Here is a 16,060-nt window from a genome sequence, read left to right on the forward strand (position 1 = left end):
CCAACCAGTCCATTCTGAAGGAAATCAGCCCTGGGATTTCTTTTGGAAGGAATGATGCTAAAGCTGAAACTCCAGCACTTTGGCCACCTCATGTGAACAGTTGACTCATTGGAAAAGACTCTGATGCTGGGAGGTATTGGGGGCAGGAGGAGATGGGGACGACAGAGGATGAGATGGCTGGATGGCATCACCGACTCGAGGGGCGTAAGTTTGAGTGAACTCTGGGAGTTGGTGATGGACAGGGAGGCCTGGCGTGCTGCGATTCATGGGGTCGCAAAGAGTCGGACACGACCGAGAGACTGAACTGAAATGAAACATTTATATTCTTTGGTGTCTTATCAAGAATCTGAAACTGTGTTAAGAAAAAGTGATGCAGAACTGTCACTAAGCAGTTCAGTTGGTGAGACGTGGGGGTTGACTTAAGACTTCTGACGCTTCAGTAGCACAGAGGCGACACGAGAAGTTAAGTAGCCAGGAGAATCCCTCCTGATCGCCCCGTCCGCGTCTCCGTATCCCGCACGGTCGCCTCTCTGCGTCCCCCTCACGTCGCCGAGTTTCCGCAGCCCCGGCCTCCGCAAAGTGGGCGGGGTTTGGGGGGCTGGCGCGCGGTGCTGCCTCACAATCGGGGCCGGCGCCTGCGTGACGTCAGCTCTCCACCGCCCGCCTCCAGCGCCTGGAAAGAGGCAGCCGCCCATTGGCTACGCCGCTGGCGGCCTCGGGGCCAATGACAGGGCGACGAGCTGCGGGGTCCGGACTTGACGTTGTGCGGCTACCCGCAGGGTTTATTTGGCTCCGGGGCCTCTCACCGCCGCCATTAGGAGCCCGCTGCGTCCGAGGCAGCCCCCCCTCCTGGCTCCCCCCTCCCCTCGGCGTCCCCCCGCCTCCGCGCCTGCTCTCCGCCCCTCTGCCCCCGCCTCCGGCAGTGGGAGCCGCGCGCGGGCCTGCGGAGACCATGTCCTGACTGTGGGGAGAGGGCGGAGGCGGCAGCAGCGGGGCGGGCGGAGGCGCGGAGGGAGGCGGAGAGGGGCCGGGCTCGGCTCGTCGCCGCGGGCTGCTCGGGGGGGAGTCGCCGCTGCCGCCGCCGCCGCCGCCGCCGCCGCCGCCGCCGCGGCTGCCGGGCGCCGAGCGTCGGACGGGGAGGAGGAGCAGGAGCTGGAGGAGGAGCCGCCGCCAGGTAACCGGGGCCCCCGGGGAGGGCGCCCTGTCTCAGGCCCCTGGCGGCCCCGCCGCGCGGCCTGCCCGGCCCCTGGCTCCCTCACGGCACCCTGGTCGCCGGTCTCCCGGGCACCCCCCTCTGCGTCTTCCCCCACCCCACCCCCGGGGGCAGCGTCGCCGGCGAGGAGAGGGGAGGGGGGCACGGGCTGGCCTCGCCGCGCTTCCATCTTGGGCTTTCCTAGTGAGGGGACAGGCCCGGGGCTGTGGGAGGGTGTGGGTCCGCCCGGCTTGTTTACCTACCATCGGTCCGCCGCTGCTGGAAGCGCTGCCTGCCCAGCCGCCTCTCTTCCGCCAGATTACGCCCCCCCCCCCCCCCCCCCAGCTTCTTTTCCTGCCACCTACGGGCTGGTCTCTGCGATAGGGCCCTCAATACTTGGGTTCGTCGCCACAAGTTGGTACCGGTCCCCCCAAACTTGTATTTCAACCCACCTCCCAACCCCCCCGGCGGCTTCCTCTCCGCCTCCCGCGGTGGCCTCCCGTTGTTTCCCTTTTTCTCAGAAAATAAAGGTGGGGGCCGACAGGGGTGGGCTGAGGGGCGGTGGGGGGCTGGTGAGGGGGAGAAGCTGGAACTAGTGGAAAGATTGGCCCTCTCGTTCGCAATAAACGATGGTTCCGTGCACACTTACCTTATTCCCTTGCCTGTGGCTTGGTATGTGGGGTCATTCCACAGACAAAAGGACCATAATGAATACTTGCATGTTAAGCTCGAGGGGCCAGCAGTTGAGGTTCAGCCTGGAAGTTTGAGCCGACCCCGCTTATCTTGAGATAACCCCGGTGTTTGGAAATTCTTCTGGCAGAGAATTTGGTATTTCAGTCGATTGATACCGTAACTCCGTAGACTTGTATCAGGTTAAACGCCGTCCCCTTCCACCCAAGTATTGTGGTCTGTGTGTTCCCCCTATGATCTGTTACGTTGTTGTCAATAAATTTAATGTACAGAAATGTACAAAAATGTTTTAGGAATACAGTTGATGAGAAATCTTTCGCTCTTAGAAACGTTATATAATGAGTGTTTTTTTCCTGAGGTCTCTTTTTTTAGTTGACTTTATCACTTGTGCGACCTCAAGGGTACCCATGTTTTGATCAAGCATGGATGACTCAGTGTTCAAACCATAAGCCAGGGGAAACCATGAGGAATTTTGATCTTGGCTTGTGCCAGGGGCCTTAGGAAAATCATCTAAACTACGTTTGTGAAAAATTAAGCTGGACCTCTCCTCCTGGTTATTAGTATTATTAATTAAATGAGGCAATTATAAAGAAATTTAGAACCCTGCTTCCCTGTTTGGTTTTTAGCTCTTGACAAGATATGCAGTCACCTTCTTATGCTAAAATTTCATAACATTGTTTTTATAGGGCTGTTAGTGGCACTGAGAGGACAGTAGTGGCGTATTTTAATCTTTGGGGAGGATCCTGTTTGAATGTCATGAGGGATTTTAATTTCTGTTGTTTCAACCCCTTTTATTAATGCTTGGGAGCATTGAGACACCCATTTATTTACTTTTGAAATGTGCTTGGGTTAGTATGATGAACTCTTGCACAGTATTTTAAAGCTTGTGGCCTTGATTCAGTTCTGTACACTGATAAAGGTTTTGGCATATTACATTTAAAATCTGAGGGTTAGCATAGGTTTGGAACTCATGACCCAGGTGTAGGGTATTTGAGGTAGATTGCCTCCTGTGTGTAATTGATACAGTGAGAGCTGTTCAGTGTGCTTTTATACTTAGCTTGCCTTTTTTTTTTTTAAGCTTGCTTTTGTAATAGGTGGAAACTTCAAACAAATGGGGATTGCGAAGGTAGACCTCTGTAGCTTTTTGTTTAACTTGGGTCAGTGTCAGTATTTGTGCACTGCTGCTCACTTCCCTCCTACCCCCCAAATAAGCTCTTGTACCTGGACTTTGAGTACGTTTTTCTCCTGGTGATGTGTTTCACCTGGAGTATTTGTGCTTCACTAATGCTTTGAGTAAATAATATCTTACGCATGTTAACATTCACCTTCTCACATCGCAACATAAAAACTTCCAGAGACTCCCTGTTACATGCAAAGTAAGGTTTTAACTCCTTGGTGTGGTTTTCAGGTTTCTTTATAATCTGGCTCTGATCCATTCTTCAATCTTAACTCTTATTTCTTGCCTTTGTGAATCTTTAGTTCCAGCCAAACTAACTTGTTTGTTGTTCCTTTGAAGTTGCTCCTCTTGGTCTTTCTTTGTGCTTTTCTTTCTATTTGAAACCCTCTTCTTCTTGTGTTCATGGATATTCCCTTTATTCTGGCCTTGAGGAGCCTTCTTGACTTTTCAGCCCCGAGATCTAGTCTCACCTCTGCAGTGAGAGACTGTTTTCCTCGCCTTTTTTTCTCCTTTTTAGAATATGCTGGCTTGGATTTCAATTTATCTTTTTATTCTACTTCCCAATTAGATTTTTAAGATCTTTGAGGATTGGATATGAACCCTAAGCCCTACATCTGTGCACCATATATTACGCTCTGAAAATATGGATACATAGTCTGACAAAGTGTTTCTGGTTTTAGAGATGTTCTAGAATATGAAGTTTGTACTTCTCTAAGTATTGGAGTTGCTGGAACTTCGATTTATGAGGCAAAATACTGGAAACTATCAGTTCAGTAGTATTTGACTCTTTGCGACCCCATGGACTGCAGCATGCCAGGGAAGTCTGGCGTGCTGCAGTCCATTGGAAACTATGACAGTCTCTAAAAAATTTTTTTTGCCAGTATGTTTATATCTAAGGGTCTCAGTGGTTTAAAAAAACAAAAACAAAAACAAAAACTGCCTGCCAAGCAGGAGATGCAAATTCTATCCCTGGGTTGGGACGATCCCCTGGAGAAGGCAACCCACATCAGTATTCTTGCCTGGAGAATCCCATGGACAGAGCAGCCTGGTGGCGGGCTACAGTCCATGGGGTCACCCAAAGTCAGACATGGTTTAGAAACTAAGCAACATTATCAGCGTAATTCTTTCTATAGAGGATGCTTAATATTTTGATAATGATCATTGTTTTATTCGAATAAAAATAAGTACTACAGGTCTGTGGTTTATTTCATCTTTGACTCTGGGCCAGTTACTTGGGTTTGAATTTGGCACCAGTGACATTAAGGGTTGATCGTTTCATATTTGTACTGCTGTTGATGTTTAGTTGCTAAGTCGTGTCCCACTTTTTGTGACCCCATGGGCTGTAATCTGCCAGGCTTCTCTGTCCATAAGATTTCCCAGGCAAGAATGCTGGAGTGGATTGCTGTTTCCTTCTCCAGAGGATCTTCCCGATCCAGGGATTGAACCTGTGTCAGCTGCATAGCAGCAGATTCCTTACCACTGAGCCACCAGGGAACTTGACAGGCAGCATCAGCATCCTGGGAGGGGACTCTCATCTGTCATCTCAGTTTGCGTCTTTCACCTCAGCTGTTGGCCGCATGTGTCACTGATCATGAGGCAGGTGAGGCTCAGGAGAGTGTGATTCACTGCTACCTGTCAACACTGTTGGAAGGAAAACACAAACAAACTGGTCCATAGTAGTTTTGTTTACCAAAGATAATATATGTAATTATGCGGTACATGGGTGGTTGCTGATGCAGTTGGAAAATAGGTGTGTGTGTTCGTGTTGTGTTGTGTGTGTGAGTGGGAGGCCTGATGGTTTGTGGATACCGAGTCTCCTAGCAGTAAATCATCTTGATTTATCCACTGCATCTATATGGAAACTTGTGCTCTTCCTCCAGTTCATCAAAATACTTTTTTCCCCCTTAAAATTGATTGGTTTTTAGAAACTAGTTTACGTAAAAACTTTTTTTAACCTTCAGAAACCTTTTTAGCATAATTGAAGCTAAAATTAGTCTGTTAACTTTCCAGAAACACTAAGCATTTTTACTTAGGCTACTTGCATTTGTAAAAGGGACTTTCATAGAATTACATCAGTAATTTCACCACTTGAGAAGTCAGGATCAGCAAGCATTCTTTGCTCTCTGGTATTTTGGTTTGTCAGGAGTCATTAGTTGGAATTTTAAAATGGAGGTTGGTTAGGTAAATTGAAATAAAATTAATAATTTTTCAGGTGCCTAATGAACTTTTCGGTAATGAAAACACTTATTTCCTTTATTTTTATAGTTAATTTATTGAGGGCAGACTGCCCCACTCCCTCTCAAGCCACACAACGCAATTTTGGTTTTTTATTTTGTATTGTTTGGCAAGTCAGATTTTTATGTGGATTGAATTTGCATAAGTAAAAACTATTCAAATAGATAAAAGCATTGTTGGAAGTCAGTTGCACATCTCCAGGTGTTTCTTAATTTAAAAAAATAATCAGCTTAGGGTATTTGCTGGCGGATCCAGGATCGATCCCTGGTCAGGGAGCTAAAATCCTACATGCCTTGTGGCAAAAAAATGAAAACATAAAACAGGCAGTGTTGTAACAAATTCAATAAAGACATCAACAATGGTCCAAATTTTAAAATCTTAAACAGCTTAAATAAACTTAGTTCATATAACTAAATAAGTTTAGTTCATGTAAAATTCACCCTTTTAAAGTATTCATTTCATTAGTTTTTAGTGTATTCACAAAGTTACATAACCATTACCACTATTCAGAACATCTCTCACCCTCCAAAGAGACCCTGTACTCATTTGCAGTCATCTCCCTGTGCCCCAGTTCCTGGCAGCTGGAAATCTACTTTCTCTGTGGATTTGCCTGTTCTATATAAATTGGTTGTTGTTCAGTCACTCAGTCATGTCCGAATCTTTGGAACCCCATGGACTGCAGCATGCCAGGTTTCCCTGTCAAAGAGTTTGCTCAGACTGAGTCGATGATACCATCTGACCATCTCATCTACTGTTGTCCCCTTCTCTTCTTACCGTCAGTCTTTCCCAGTATCAGTCTTCTGCAACCAGTCGGTTGTATCAGGTGGCCAAAGTATTGGAATATCAGCATCAGTCCTTCCTTCCAATGAATATTCAGGGTTGATTTCCTTTAGGATTAACTGATTTGATCTCCTTGATGTACAAGGGGGCTCTCAAGAGTCTTCTCCAGCACCACAGTTTGAAAGCATCAATCTTTGGTGCTCAGCCTTTTTATGGGCCAACTCTTGTAAACGACTACTGGAAAAGACATAGCTTTGACTATACGGACCTTTGTCTGCAAAGTGATGTCTCTGATTTTTAATACGCTGTCTAGGTTTGTCATGGCTTTTCTTCCAAGGAGCAAAGGTCTTTTAATTTGGTGGCTGCAGTCGCTATCTGCAGTGATTTTAGAGCCCAAGAAAATAAAGTCTGTTACTGTTTTCCATTTTCTGCCCATTTATTTGCCATGAAGGAATCATACAATATGGTTGTCCCTCAGTATCCATGGGGGATTTGCTCCAGGATCCCCCTCAGATATCAAAATCCAGGGGTATCCAGTTCCTTTATATGAAATAACCGAGTATTTTAGGTTTGTCTAGGTCCATAGGTTTATGCACATCCTTCTTTACACTTTAAGTCGTCTCTAGATTACTTATAAAGCCTAATGCAATATAAACGCTATGTAAGTAGTTGTCAGTGTGTGTATATTCAAGTTTTGCTTTTTGGAGCTTTCTGGGTATGACCTTTTGTATCTGGCTTTGTTCACTTAGCTTGATGTTTTAATGTTTATCCATGTTGTAGCATATATTAGTACTTCATTCCTTTTTATGGCTGAATAATAAATAGTCCATATATGGGTGTAAATCACATTTTGTTTATATTTTTCTATTCTTTGAGGGATATTTAGGTTTTTTCTATGTTTTGGCTTTTATGAAATATGCTGCTATGAACATTGTGTACAAGCTTTTGTGGGGACGTAAGTTTTCATTTTTCTTGGGTATATACCTAGGAGTGGAATTGCTGGGTTACATAATGGTAATCCACTCCAGTCAGTACTATTGCCTGGAAAATCCCATGGATGGAGGAGCCTGGTAGGCTACAGTACTTGGGGTTGCAAAGAGTCGGACACGACTGATCGACTTCACTTCATGGTGACTCAGTGCTTAACCTTTGAGGGGCTTTGTGACTGTTCTCTTCCCGCAGTGTATTATGAGGATTCCATTTCTCTACATGCTCATTACCGCTTGTTGTCTTTTTTATTATAGCCGTCTGAGTAAAGTGGCGTCTGTTTTTTACTTGCATTTCTCTAATGGCTGATGGTATTGAGTATGTTTTCACGTGCTTGTCGGTCATTTGTGTAGTTTTAGAGAAATGTCTGTTACAATCCTTTGCCCATTTTTCAATTGGATTATTTGTCTTTTTATTGTTGGATTGTGAGAGTTCTTTATATATTCTGGATAGAAGTCAGATGATTTGCAAGTGGTTTGCAAATACTTTCTCTTATTCCATAGGTTATCTCTTCACTTTGTCCGTGGTGTTCTTTGGAGTACAAAGATTTTAATTTTGATGTCCAGTTTATCTATTTTCTTTTGTCATTTATGCTTTTGGTGTTATCTCTAAGAAGCCATTATCTAATCCAAGGTCAAGAAGATTTGCATTTGTTCTACAAATTTTACAGTTTTTGCTCTTACATTTAGCTCTTTGATAATTTTGAGTTTTGTATATAGTGTGAGATAGAGATCCAACTTTACTCTTTTTGCAGATGGCTGTCTAGTAGTCCCAGCATCATTTGCTGAAATTCAGTTAGCTTTAGTAACATAATTATTCTCAACTAAAATTGATTACTGCAAGGCAGCATTCCCTGGGTGTCTGAAGAAATTATCCTGACGTTGCAGATGGAGAAATGGAGTTCTACTGAGGGTTGCAGCAGTATCCTTGAGATTGGAATTCTGAGGGCAAGACATCATTTCTGTAACTTTTAACAAGTCACTTTGAAATCCTTTTCTGATTGGGGTGGGTAATTAACTTCATTTTTTGGTATTTAATGACGGTAAAGTTTGTTTTTAAACGTGGGAATGATAGCAGTTTGCAGAACTTTGGTTAATCTTTGTTTGAAATACTATCCTTCGATATCAGTAGAATAGTAAATTGCTTTTTGTTGACTAAATGATCAGTGAGCAGCTGTTTTATAGCAAGCTCTGTTTATAGAGACATTAAAATGAGTTTTTTTTCTTTTTTTACAGTTGATCATTCAAAACAAACCTTAATCCACTAAACAGAGTACTGTGAAGTGGTAAAGAAAGGACTGAATTAATTTAGCACAAGATTGTGGTTGCACCAAGAAGGGTTGCACAGGAGTGGACACAGTTCAGCTAGGCTTTGAAGAAGGTTTCTAGGTATGTGTATGTGTGTATATATACACATCTGTACCCACATAGATATAAGCGGGATGGGCGAGCATTGTGTGCAGAAGCAGCCATGTGTAATGAAGGGGTGGAGACGTGACAATTCCATGTCCCATGTAAGGACCTGCAGAGGGTATAGTGTGGCTTAAGCATGTGGTAGAGGTTGGAATATCGATCCTAACACCTGGCTGTGAGTGCCTTACTCTTCTCCAGTCCTTACTCCTCATTTTCCCTTAGAGCTAGTATTGTCGAGGAGCTGGAAAATAGAAAGGAGAAATGATCCTCTCCAGTGTGGATCGTCTTTACAGGTAGGAAGAAGGAAGGGTTGCCTCTGTGTGGGGAGGGGATATGATGAGGCTATATGTTGTATTAAGTTTAAAATCTGTATTTACATTCTAGTATATAGAGAGAGCAAACAAGGAAAAAACAGAAGCAAACAACCAAGTACCCAAACCAAACCCAGGTGGTGATAAGCACTCTGCCAGTAATGTAATGAAAGTAGGGTGATGCGGTGGAGAATGACATCAGTGTGGTGAGGGAAGATTTTTGAGGAGGTCATATTTAAATCTAGTTTTTGATGACAAGAGCTGGCCATGTGAAAATCTAGGGAGAGAGAATTCTAGGCGGAGGAGAGTGCTCCTAAAAAACTCTCATGGAGAGACTGAGCTTGCTTGTAAAAGGAACAGAATGAAATCCACTTTTATGTAAAGATTTGCAAGAAAGACTGGGGAAATCTTAATTTTATTCTGAGTGAGTAGGGTTTAAGACCTTATGTGGTAACCTGGTTTACGTTCCTAAGGGATCTATCTGGCTTCTATGCGGGGATGGTGGCTAGAATAGAAGCACCAAGATTAGTGGGGAGGTTACATAGTAATCCACGTGGGAGTTGGTTGGTGGCTTGGAAGCGGGGCATGATAGGGTAATCTGGAGAAAAACTAAGATTTGGGGACTTGCTCTGGAGGTAGTGGCAATGCCTTGTGGTAGCCAGACATAGTGACTATGCAGTCAGTCCATCTTGTAATCTAATAGTCGCATTTCGTTCTGTGAAAATGTTTTTGTAACTCTGGAAGGCTGTGGTGTATTAATTGGGAAAAATAGAAGTCAGAATTTGGGCTTTACTTCCCGAAGTTTGGGCAAGTTCCTAAACTGTGGGCAAGTTCATTTTACCTTTCCTGAAGCCACAAATTTATTGTCATAAAAATGAAGATACTTGTACCTCAGAGGGATTCTGTACCCTAGGGTTTGGAAAGTACCTGAGAGTTCTGAAGATGAAGTGAAATAATACAAATGTTCTGTGATCTGAAGCTTCATATAAAATCGAAGGTGTGTTAATTCAAACTGACATTTGTTCATATTATTTATAGGATGTAGATCTTGAGATTATTGGTATTAGCCCCCAAGTAAAGACAGGTAAGACATCATAATTTTTTCAGGTGAAGAGCCTTGGGTCTTAAGGACTTGGCAAAATCCCCGGCTCAGTAACAGGTGGAGAGGGACATGAACTCACATCTCAGAAGTGCAGTGCATTCTTCTCTAAAATATCGAGAGATGGAGCTCCATCTTCCCAAAGTGAAGTACAGTACATTTTCCCTTAATAATGCTTTGGTGAAAGGCAGTAAATCACTGAAGGAAAATACTGTCAGATATTCTTGATGCACACATGTGTTTGTGTTTGTTAAGGATCTTTTATGTTCTTTTTAAGACTTTTAACTTTAGTGGGGTGTTGACATTTTTAAAGTTGCTGAATAGCAACACCAGATTTTTTTATTTTTTAACAGATTACTTTGGTGGAGATGTGAAGTATGAAGGTAGGAAGACCAGTTAAAATAATAAAATAGTTGAGAGAAATAATGAACTAAGACTTGGTGGTAGCGGTAGAAAGAACTGACAATTCTTGAGAAATATTTGGGATATAGGAGGCCACATTTGCTCTCATATAGAAGGACTGTTGTGTACCTGTTTCGTGGACTTCCCAGGTGGCTCAGTGGTAAAGACTCCGCTTGCCAATGCAGGAGACAAGAGATGCAGGTTTGATCCCTGGATTAGGAAGACTCCCTGGAGGAGAAAATGGTAACCCACTCCAGTACTCTTGCCTGGAAAATTCCACGGACAGAGGAGCCTGGTAGGCTATAGTCCACAGGGTCACAAAGAGTAGGACACGACTGAGCACGCACGCACCTGGACATATATAAATACAAATATATTTTCCTACCAGAACTGTCTGAAAGTATATTGCAGGCTTGATACCCTTTAATCTCTAAATATTTCAGTGTGTATTGGCTTTCTCCTGTGTAACCACAATAGAGGTATCAAAATCAGGAAATTAATAGTGTGATTTAATTCTTAAGAATAAGATTCTATAAATCTTACTTAAATTTTGCCAGTTCTATTAATGTTCTTTATAAAGATAAAAGAAAATCTGAGATCATGCGTTGCAGTCTATTGCCTTGTTTTTTATAAGCTCCTTTAATTGGAATGATAACATCCTTATTTTTCATGATACGTTTTTGAAGAATATAGGATTAGTAATTTTGTAGTTAGGGCTTCCCAAGTGGCACTATGGTAAAGAACCCGCCTGTCAATGCAGAAGAGATGCTGATATTTGATCCTTGGGTCAGGAAGATCCCCTGGAGAAGGGCGTGGTAATCCACTCTAGGATCCTTACCTGGACAACCCTGTGGACAGAGGAGCTTGACGGGCCATAGGGTCACAAAGAATTGGACACGACTGAAGTGACTTAGCACACTCATGCAATTTTGTAGAAAGTCGCTTAATGCGGCATTTCTGATGTTTTCTCATGATTGTAGTCAGAGGATGTACTTTTTGGCAAGAATATCACACAGTTTTGTTCTTAGAACAATATAACAAAAGGCAAATGATGTTTTTCCTGGTGTGATTAACTTTGATTATTTAGTTAAGGTGTCTGCTGGCTTTGTGACATAACCAGTTATGATTTGGGGGAAATACTTAGAGACTACTTAAATATCCTGTTAATACTCAAATTTTCACCTACTAGTTTTAATGTTCACTCGTGATCTTTTTTCTTTATTCCAGTGGGAAGATTGCCAAATGGTGAATTTTTAATCCAGTTAGTCCTTTTGCATTTATTTGATTTCTGTTGTAAGGAAGAGCTTTTCTTCTCCGTTATTTATTTGTTAGTTTGGAGACTTACGGAGTTTTCTTTTAGTCAGTACTTCAAAAATCTTTTCCTATTTTTGTGTGGGTGCTTGAGTTGATTCACATTTAGCTAGTGGGAGCCCTTCATGTTAATTTCAGTGTCTTTTAAAAATTTAAAATATTGGGTGTGAGCATATTTCAAATTTCATTTTTAATTTTTTTTTTTTTTTTTGCAGTTCTGTTTATTCACGTATCTTTGGCTGCACTGGGTCTTGGTTGCTTTGTGGGGCCGCTTTCAGGTTGCGGTGTGCAGGCTTCTTGTGGTGCTGGCTTCTCTTGCTCTGATGGGTCTCTAGGGCTGCTGGACTCAGAGTTGTGGCGCACGGGCTTAGTTGCTCTGAGGCATGTGCTCTCTTCCCAGACTTGGGATCGAACCCGTGTCTCCTGCATTGCAAGGTGGACTCTTAACCACAGGACCACCAGGGAAACCCATTTTATTTTTTAAAGCAGTTTTATTAATAAGTTCACATCAAAAGCTGCATAGTTTTTAAAACTTCCTGTCATTCTGAGGACTGTTTTTTGTTTTTTTTTTTAAGAACATATTTCCTGGATATTAGTGACTAAAAACATTGTTAAGAAGTAGGTTTTTAAAACAGTCTTTATTTTTTAGAGCACTTTAGGTTCACTACAGAATTTAGCAGAAAGTAAAGTTTTTATACTCCTCACTCTACACATGCATAACCTCTTTTACCATCAGCATCCTGCACCTGAGTGGTGCATTTCTTATGTTGATGAGTCTACTATGATGCATAATTACCAATCAGAGTACATAGCTTACATTAAGGTTCACTTTTGGTACGTACATTTTATGGGTTTTGACAAATGTATAATGACATGTATCCACCATTATAGTGTCATACTGAATAGTTTCATTGCCCTAGAAATCCTCCGTGTTCTGCCTGTTCATCCCTTCCTCTCACCATCCCCTGATCTTTTTTTTTAATCTCCATAGTTTTGCCTTTTCCAGAATGTTGTGTACTTGGAATCAAACAGAATATAGCCATTTCAGACTGGCTTCTTTCACTTAGTAATATGCTTTTACGGTTACTCCATGTCTTTTCATGGCTTGTTAGTTGATTTTTCTTTAGTGCTAAATATTTTCTTGTCTGGATGTACTACAGTTTATCCATTCACCTTCTGAACTTTGCTTTCTTCCAAGTTTTGGAAGTTATGAATAAAGCTGCTGTAAACATCCATGTGCAGGGTTTTGTATGGAGCTATAATTTCAACTCCTTGGAGTAAATTCCAAGATGCACAATTGCTCGGTCATATGGTAAGAATAGCAAGAAGAGATGAGATAAAGCCTTCTTCAGCGATCAATGCAAAGAAATAGAGGACAAGAACAGAATGGGAAAGACTAGAGATCTCTTCAAGAAAATTAGAGATACCAAGGGGACATTTCATGCAAAGATGGGCTCGATAAAGGACAGAAATGGTATGGACCTAACAGAAGCAGAAGATATTAGGAAGAGGTGGCAAGAATACACAGAAGAACTGTACAGAAAAGATCTTCATGACCCAGATAATCATGATGGTGTGATCACTCATCTAGAGCTAGACATCCTGGAATGTGAAGTCAAGTGGGCCTTAGAAAGCATTACTACGAACAAAGCTAGTGGAGGTGATGGAATTCCAGTTGAGCTATTTCAAATCCTGAAAGTGCGGCACTCAATATGCCAGCAAATTTGGAAAACTCAGCAGTGGTCACAGACTGGAAAAGGTCAGTTTTCATTCCAATCCCAAAGAAAGGCAATGCCAAAGGATGCTCAAACTACCACACAATTGCACTCATCTCACACGCTAGTAAAGTAATGCTCAAAATTCTCCAAGCCAGGCTTCAGCAGTACGTGCACCATTAACTTCCTGATGTTCAAGCTGGTTTTAGAAAAGGCAGGGAAACCAGAGATCAAATTGTCAACATCTGCTGGATCATGAAAAAGCAAGAGAGTTCCAGAAAAACATCTATTTCTGCTTTATTGACTATGCCAAAGCCTTTGACTATGTGAATCACAATAAACTGCGGAAAATTCTTCAAGAGATGGGAATACCAGACCACCTGACCTGCCTCTTGAGAAATCTGTATGCAGGTCAGGAAGCAACAGTTAGAATTGGACATTGAACAACAGACTGGTTCCAGATAGGAAAAGAAGTACGTCAAGGCTGTATATTGTCACCCTGCTTATTTAACTTCTATGCAGAGTACATCATGAGAAACGCTGGACTGGAAAAAACACAAGCTGGAATCAAGATTGCCAGGAGAAATATCAGTAACCTCAGATATGCAGATGACACCACCCTAGTGGCAGAAAGTGAAGAGGAACTAAAAAGCCTCTTGATGAAAGTGAAAGTGGAGAGTGAAAAAGTTGGCTTAAAGCTCAACATTCAGAAAACGAAGATCATGGCATCTGGTCCCATCACTTCATGGGAAATAGATGGGGAAGCAGTGTCAGACTTTATTTTTTGGGCTCCAAAATCACTGCAGATGGTGATTGCAGCCATGAAATTAAAAGACGCTTACTCCTTGGAAGAAAACCTAGATAGCATATTCAAAAGCAGAGACATTATTTTGCCGACTAAGGTCCACCTAGTCAAGGCTATGGTTTTTCCTGTGGTCGTTTATGGATGTGAGAGTTGGACTGTGACAAAGGCTGAGTGCCGAAGAATTGATGCTTTTGAACTGTGGTGTTGGAGAAGACTCTTGAGGGTCCCTTGGACTGCAAGGAGATCAGCCCTGGGATTTCTTTGGAAGGAATGACGCTAAAGCTGAAATTCCAGTACTTTGGCCACCTCATGTGAAGAGTTGACTCATTGGAAAAGACTCTAATGTTGGGAGGGATTGGAGGCAGGAGGAGAAGGGGATGACAGAGGATGAGATGGCTGGATGGCATCACTGACTCGAGCGATGTGAGTCTGAGTGCGGGAGTTGGTGATGGACAGGGAGGCCTGGCGTGCTGCGATTCATGGGGTCGCAAAGAGTCGGACACGACTGAGCGACTGAACTGAACTGATGGTAAGAGCCTGTTTAATGGAAAAAGACCCTGAGGGCAGAAGAAGGGCGTGACAAAGGATGAGATGATAAGATGGCATCATCACCTCAGTGGACATGAGTTTGAGCAAACTCTGGGAGATAGTGAAGGACAGGGGAGCCTGGCTTACTGTAGTCCATGGGGTTGCAAAGAGTTGGACATGACTTAGCGACTGAACAACAACAATGTGGCAAGAATAGGGATTTCCCTGGTGGCTCAGTGGTAAATAACCCGTGTGCCAATGCAGAAAATGTGGGTTCATTCCCTGAGTCGGGAAGGTCCTCTGGAGAAGGATATGGCAACCCACTCCAATATTCTTCCCTGGGAAATCCCATAGACAGAGCAGTCCATTCGCAAAGAGTCAGACATGACTTAGTGACTGAACAACGATGAAACACTGGTGGTGGTTTAGGCGCTAACTTGTGTCTGACCCTTGGGGCCCCGTGGACTGTAGCCCACCAGACTCCTCTGTCCATGGGATTTTCCAGGCAAAAATACTGGAGTGGGTTGACATTTCCTTCTCCAGGGGATCTTCCCAGACCAGGTATTGAACCCCTATCTCTTGCAATGGAGGTGGATTCTTTACCGACTGAGCTACAAGGGAAGAAGTTGCCAAACTTTTCCCAACTTAGTTGTATCACTTTTCATTCCAGTCAGCAGTGGAGGAAAGTTCTTGTTGATCTGTATCCTTTCTAGAATTTGTTGTTAGTGTTACGGATTTTGGTCATTCTAAGAGCTGTGTGGTCATATCTCATTGCAGTCTTAATTTGCAATTCTCTGCTGCTGCTAAGTTGCTTGTCCTGTCCGACTCTGTGCAACCCCATACTAATGAGGTATAATGTTGAGTATTTTTTCTTATGCTTGTTTGCCATCTGTATATCTTCTTTGATGATGAAATGTCTGTTCAGGTCTTTGCCCTTGTTTTAATTAGGGTGTTTTGTTATTATTGAGTTTTAAGAGCTCTTTATAATTTAGATAACAGTCTTTATCAGATATTTTTTCCTATTTTTTGGCTTGTCTTGTCATTTTCTTGACCATGTCTTTTGTAGAACAGAAAATTTCAATTTTAATAAAACCAGTTTATCAAGTATATCTTTCATGGATAGTGTCTTTGGGTTTTAACTGAAAAGTCATTGGCACAGTCAAGGTCAAAAATTTCCTTTCATATTCTGGGAATTTTATAGCTCTGCATTTTAGTGAAGAGGCTCTACGAGCCTCATGATGAAGGTGAAAGAGGAGAGGGAAAAAGCTGGCTTAAAACTCAACATTCAAAAAACTAAGATCATGGCATCTGGTCCTATCACCTCATGGCAAATAGATGGGGATAATGTGGAAAGTGTCAGATTTCATTTTCTTGGGCTCCAAAGTCACTGCAGATGGTGACTGCAGCCCTGAAATT

General features: G+C 42.8%; 1 protein-coding gene across 6 annotated transcripts in view; it reads left to right on the plus strand.

The window, feature by feature from the left end:
- Positions 1–702: 702 nt before the first annotated feature.
- Positions 703–16,060, plus strand: part of ZRANB1 (zinc finger RANBP2-type containing 1) — a 70,452-nt gene continuing 55,094 nt past the window's right edge. For 2 of the 6 annotated variants that reach the window (XM_069566812.1, XM_069566813.1), the window contains exon 1: positions 724–1,174. The gene's annotated coding sequence lies outside the window, so the exon portion shown is untranslated. Of the gene's footprint in view, positions 1,175–6,841; positions 8,450–16,060 lie in introns of those variants that run through there. The other 4 variants (XM_069566818.1, XM_069566815.1, XM_069566817.1 and 1 more) reach the window with 4 other exon arrangements.

Source organism: Ovis canadensis, chromosome 22, assembly GCF_042477335.2.
Source record: "Ovis canadensis isolate MfBH-ARS-UI-01 breed Bighorn chromosome 22, ARS-UI_OviCan_v2, whole genome shotgun sequence".
NCBI lineage: Eukaryota > Metazoa > Chordata > Mammalia > Artiodactyla > Bovidae > Ovis > Ovis canadensis.